Consider the following 7,050-nt stretch of genomic DNA (forward strand, 5'->3'; position numbering starts at 1 on the left):
CTCTGTTTTCTCTGAAGATATCTTTCTACTCATTTTCATCATGTTGAAACTTGTTGACCTCCATTGTAAGCAGCATGGTTTTCTTTCTTCCTCTTCTCCATTTCACTTATGGAAGCTGCCAGAACTTAAAGCCACCCTGCTGTTTCTCTAACACTGATAAAAACATGTTTGAGCTTCAAAAGTGTATAGCAGTGAATAACAATAATAATGATGATGATGATGATGATGATGATGATGATAATTAATAATAATGATGATGGTGATAATAATAATAATAATTAATAATTAATAATAATAATAATAATAGAGACTAGGGATGTGGTTCAGTGGTATTTGCCTTACCTAGCACCTGGCACTGAAAAAACTAATAAATAATTGCAAAGGTACATTAATTATGTACTAGGAGATGGTAGTCATGAGCCGTTTGACAGAAGTCCCTACAAAAGCAATGAACTTCAACTCCCAAATAGTGTGGATTCTTACAGGTTACTACAACATTAAAAGACTTGTATCTACATAAAAAGACTGGGTCTGGTGCTTTAATCTGTTTAGTTAAGACACAACATACAGGAAAGCATATAAAACTCAAGTGAGTGATGATAAAGCAGACACACCTGGCAATGACCACCCAGGTGAGGGCATAGACCAGTGCCCACCACTAGGACATCTGTCCCCTTCCCCCCAGACACCCCTCTCCTCCCCATCATTCTTCCATCCTCCCAGGAACCTCTTAGTTGTTTGACTTTGTGTGGGCTTTTGTTTGCACACATTTATATAAATCAAGCCATGCAGTATACGCTTTGGATATATATATATATTATACCACTGCATAATAGTCTAGTCTATTAAATGCAAATCTCCTAATGCATTTACAATAGACTAAGGTGTGCTTGTTTGTTCTAGTTTGACCTATTACCACAGCTGTTTCTGGAACTTTGTATGTCCTTCAGTGTACGTGTACACATTTCTGCTTGCTACCTACCCCATGAGTAAAAACTTTAGGGGACAATGCCGATTGGTGTTTAAAGTAACCATATTAACCTCCCCTCCAGCAGAATGTCAGAGTTTTCAGCTCCACAGCCTCCGAGGACTTAGATAATGGGCTCCATAATGCTACTCTTTCTTCTAATGAATTAAAATACAGTTATACTCACTGTATAATCTGTTTTAAATACTGCATTTTAATAAAGCAATTGTGGTTTTGCTTATAGCACAAGAGAGGGAACCATAGATAACTTCACAATGATCCTGAGTATATTTTTGGTCAGCATACAGAAAGCTAAGGCAAGAAGGTGTTGAACTCCAGGCCTGCTTAGAGCATTGGCAATGGAATCATAGCATCCTATTTCCTTTCAGTGTAGCCTTGAAGCAAAAACTCCAACATAGACATGAAGCCACTAGTAAACCCAAGGACTCATCTACCATCTCCTTGGAACTAAGTGAGATGGATGGGTAGGGGTATAACCAAGTGGTAGACAGCTGCCTGGAGGCTGTGGGTTCAATCCCTAGCTCTGAAAGTTGGAACAACAAAATAGAAGTTAAACAAGTTAAATCAGAAACTATATGCAGTAATGGAAAAATAATTAACTTTTAAGAAATCTAATAAAAGGGACTGGAGAGATGGGTAAGTGATTAAGACCACTGGCTGCTTTTCCAGAAGACCTGGGTTCAATTCCCAGCACATACATGATGGCTGACAACTTTCTGTAATTCCAGTCCTAGGGGCTCTGACACCCTCCTCTGGCTTCTGCAGGCACCAGGCACACAAGTGGTTCATACACACACGTGCAGACAAAACACTCATACACATAAAATAAGAAAGCATTTAAATTTAAAAGTAAGGTTAAAAAGGTCTACTAGAATAACTGAATATGACATGGAGATTTCATAATTCATCCTAATTCAATCAAGTTAGAACCAAAAGCGACCGAGTATCCAGGACCTCAGCAGCTGCAGGCTGAGTCAGTTAGACGTCCACACACTACAGCCTCCCAGAATTACTCTCTGAAATGACTTTTCTTAAGTCTAAAGTTTCCCCTGAAACTCAATTTAACTTCTCAAAGTTTGGATTCCTTTCTAAAATGTACTCAGCTAACCATGAAGAAGACTGGTTGGTCTGTACCCTGTAACTGTATTGTATAGCTATTTTCTCTCTCTCTCTCTCTCTCTCTCTCTCTCTCTCTCTCTCTCTCTCTCTCTCTCTCTCTCTGCCTGTCTCCATCTCTGTCTCTGTCTCTCTCCCTTTCTCTCTTTCCAATTATCAGACTACTCTAGGCTGAAATCCAGTCCCAGTAGAGCATGCTATCTGCCTATCACGCTTCAGAAAGGCAAGAGCAGTCTCTAAATTCCTGCTGCTTTCTCCTACCAGCAAGGCAAGCCTTAGCAAAGGGGCTTTCAACCTTCCCAATGCTGTGATCTTTTTATACAGTTCCTCATGTTGGAGTGACCCCCAAACCATAGAATTATTTCTGTTGTTACTTCATTACTGTAATTTCACTACTGTTATGAACAGAGATATAAATATCTGATGTGCAGGCTATTTGATATGCAGCCCCTGTGAAAAGATGGTTTGACCAACCCACAGGTTGGGAACCATTGACTTAGAGTCTTTTTTTAAAAGATTTATTTATTTTTATGAGTACACTGTAGCTATCTTCACGCACACAAGAAGAGGGCATTGGATCCCTTACAGATGGTTATGAGCCACCATGTAGTTGCTGGGAATTGAACTCAGGACCTCTGGAAGAGCAGCCAGTGCTCTTAATTGCTGAGCCAGCACTGGTTTAGAGTCTTATAAAGCAGCTCTTATAAATAGTGCTGCCCCTTTTCACTTGATGAGTGATAACCTCATAGCAGGACAGCCTTCTCATAGACTTACCATACCACAGGCCCACAGTTGTCAGCGTGTGTGCTCCAAGTGACTGGCTTGTACCTATCAGTTTTATCCTGAGCTGCCATTTGACAATGGCTCTTGTCCACAGAAGCCTGGCCTCCAGATCCTAACCATAGCACATTTAACTTGTTCCTGCAAGGTCCTTGGTTTGAGTTTACACTAACGGCCTTGACAAACCAGGTATAAGTCCATTTCACTCATCTGTAATCTAATTCTCTTCTATTAGTTTTTGGTATTAATTTAAAGTATGTATGTTCCCTAAATCCAAAGTTCTAAAGCAACAGCCCTCAGAAAGATCAAGTTCAACTGCTGTTACGTTTAAATCCACTTGAATCAATGCCATGACTTAAAACTGATAATGGACCCCCAGACAGAGTTATTAAATTAATAGACTGGCAAGCCAAGGACATGTAAGATTCTGCACAGAGCCTTACTAAACTAAGACAGAAGTGCATTGCCTTTGATAATGCATATTCCATGACAAGTAAGGAAGGCATTCTTGTCAGAATGACCTAAGACAGGCTCAATCGCGTTAAAATAAAAAAATAAAATAAAATAAATAATAAAAAAAGGGAGGAGGTGGAGAGCCTTTGGGGCTGCTTGGCAAGAAGCTGACATGGGCCAAGGACAAGGAAAGGGGCTTCAAGCAAGAATCTGACATTAGACTAGAACAAAGAAGTAATTTCAGATAGGAATCTAAATTGTAGGCTACAACAAAGAAGTAATCTCAGGCAGGAATCTAAATATTAGGCCAGAATAAAGAAGTAATTTCAGACAGGAATCTAAATCTTAGGTTAGAACAAGAAAGTAGGCTTCAGATGTGAAAATGACCTTGGACTAGGACAGGGAAGTAGGCTCAGATACTTTGGTCATCCTGATAAGCCTTTAGAAATAGTGATCATGGGAGTGTTCACATAACCGGGTTTAATGCCTTGCTTCTTCTTTGACTATTTGTGTTTATTGTATTGCTTGTTCCTCAACTATTTGCATCTATTGTATTGCTATACCCTCAACCTAGAACTGATGTTAATACATGCATATAATCAAAATGGTATAAAAGCATAAAGGAAGAGGGGATATAGGATAAGGGTTTCTAGGTAGGGGAAATGGGTAAAGGGGATGACATCTGTATTGTAAATAAATAAAATATCCAATAAAAAATTTAAAAAAAATGAAAACATATTCACATTATCAGTGTCTTTAAACTATCAAAAAGCTTTAGCTGTTCAGGGTCCGTATTCCTGGCTGTGGCCAGAAGTAGCTGAGTGGAGTGGTCTCCTCTAAGGGGACATGTCTCCCTTCCTGGCCACAATCTTCCATCCAGGCCTCTTTCCCTTTTTTGCTACTTTCCTGGCAACAATGGCATTTGGGTTTCCAGACCCTGACCTAAGCCAGTTCCTCCTAAGGCCAGGTTTCTGCGTGGACACAGCAACATCCAGGCATAGCAACCACTGAAGACCTTCAAACTGAGTGGTTGTATGTAATTGTCCCCCCTGCCAGGCCATGGTGGAATGCTCAGTCCTTTCGCTGCCGAGCTCTTCCTGTGTGGGATATTGGCAGGACTTCTCTAGTGCACGCAGGGACCGCACCCATGGGAGAGTGTCGGGAATCTCTGCATACCCACGAACCTGACTGCACATCCTTCTTCTGAAGCATGGGCTGAGAACATTGCTGAAAGATGTGATCTACCTTTCTCTGATCAGCAACCGCCACCGCTGACAAGAAGATCTGTTCATTGGAATCTTTTTTTTTTAAACACCACATTTTTCCCTCTGTGAGTCGATGCATACAACAACGCTGTTTAAAATTCAATAGCTAAAGACAAACAAAATGATAAAAATGGAACATCTTTTATGAAAATCTGACTAAATACATGTTTTGTTCGAAATGTCAAGCACCAGAAGACTTAAACCAACTATGGAAAGTGTGCTCCCTAGGGGAGATGAGCAATTCAGAGCTAGAGGGGACGACAGTGCTAATTCATATTTCAGATACAAATGGAAGAAGAACTGTGCTACCTGGTGGGATGATGTAAGCCAAGAAGGGGGCAGGGCAGGGGAACCTCTGGGGATAGAAGAAGAGCAGTGGAGGATGTGAGGACATAGATATTGCCACACTGTATCCTTGATGCTCCACAGGGGAAATTAGTTCTTTGTCATGTAGAACCACATTATACAGGATCTGGGGTTTGTGTGTGTGTGTGTGTGTGTGTGTGTGTGTGTGTGTGTGTGTTGGGGGGTGGGAGAAAGGGCCCCTGGAATTCTAAGAAGCCCAATCAAGACTCAGCCCTGCAAGGAGTCCAGGACTAACAGCCCTGCTCTTGTCTGCTGGGCCCTACCAGAGGAGCTGAGCCATCTGCCCTGCCTTCTTGATTCTCATGTAAACCTAGTTAGAATAACTTCAGAGTGTCCCCCCCCCCCCAGCCTCTAGTCCTTTACTCCCAGTGTCTGAGGGGATTGCCCAATGAAGCTATGCATGCTATAGCCATTTTTAACCCCTCCCTGCCCCCCCCCCCCCAGAGAGTCAGCAATACAAGACTCCAGAGCTCTACTCCCAAGGACCCTAACCTTGTAAGTCCTGGGAGTGCTTGGGGGCGGGGAGGCAGGAACTGACATATCACAGAGCCTCCAGGGACTTCTGATATAGATGTGCTGCACCCATACTTTCAGAAACACTGTCTCAGAAAGCTCATGTCAGTAAATCAATTTGAAGAACACATTTGCCATCGAAATATTTAATACAAAAAAACTTTGAGTCCATAATGAACAATACAGAATTTATCTCATCACAATTGAAAGTTTTTCTGCTAAACTTCATAATGGGAAAGAAAAAGAGAATTTGGCCTGCTATTTCTATATGAATTGTTTTCCATGGGACCAAACAGTTTGAGAGAAAGCTCTTCCCTCTGTAGAAGCCCAGCTACTCTAATGCAAAAGGGTTGATGAATCTTGAAAAAAAAAAAAAAAAAAAAACAAAAAAAAAAAACAAAAAAAAAAAAAACCAGTGGCTAAGGAGGCAGGTAGAGACTTGCCTAGCATGTACAAGGTATGGGTTTGATCCACGGCACTGCAAAATAAATAACTTTTTTAAAGCTACTGATTATGTAAAATGTGTAAAGAATAAACAGAAATGAATGGAAAAGCCCTTAGTTAAAAAGTGAAAAGAGGAACCAGGCATGGTGGTTAATGCCTGTACTACCGAACTTGGGAGAAGTGGAGACAGGAAGGTCCTGAGTTCAAGGTTATCCTTGGCTACAAGGTGAGTTTGAAGCCAGTTTGGACTACCTGAAATTCTGTCTCAAAAACAAAAACAAAGCAAACACGGGAGTGATCGGGTCAACTGCAGGAGTTAGATAGATATTCTGAGCCCACTAAGGCAGTCTAGAGAATGTGGGCCCAAGAGTCTCAAAAAACCTTGTGACAGGAGGTCCTAAGAAGCAGAAGTCTTCTTGCCCCAAAATTCAATCTCATTCTCATTAAGCTTGGAAATAGGAAACATGGGCAATAAAGAAATGCAGAAGAAACTATAAAACAAATCTGGATCGAAGGTCACTTTGCAGGACCATCCAATTTCCATAACAGATCAGGAACTGAGTAAGGACAGACAGATGCTGTAAGCTACTTAAGGGTACACCAGATGCTACACTGTAAGCCTTGTTCAGACTTTCTCCCTCTCCTCCCCTCTCCCTTCTCCCTCTCCCCATCTTCCTATCCCCTTCCCCTTCTTTTTCTCTTCCCTCCCCTCTCCCCTCCCCCCTTATTGTTTTGAGGCAGGCTCTCACTATGTATAGCCTTGGCTGGCCTGGAACTCCCAATGTAGACCAGACTGGCTTCAAACTCATAGAAATCCACCTGCCTCTACTTCCCAAGTACTGGGATTAAAGGCATGCACCACCATGTCTGGCTTCTAGTTTATATTCGAACTCAAAGAAAGTGACTATAAAAGACAAATTTGAATCCTCAAGTGGATGGGGTAGGCAGGTGCTTTCCTGGCCACACCTCTTCTGAGGAACCTTTGGCTGGTGACAGTGCCTGGAGAGAGATGTGCCCACTGGTAGGATTCCCATGTTGCTCCAGTGGATGGCCCCACACCCATGGACAGCACTAATTGCTCTTAGTGAGGTGTTCTTTTAGACATGAAGTTGGAAGAATTTCTTG

This window comes from Arvicanthis niloticus, chromosome 7, assembly GCF_011762505.2.
Source record: "Arvicanthis niloticus isolate mArvNil1 chromosome 7, mArvNil1.pat.X, whole genome shotgun sequence".
Taxonomy (NCBI): Eukaryota; Metazoa; Chordata; class Mammalia; order Rodentia; family Muridae; genus Arvicanthis; species Arvicanthis niloticus.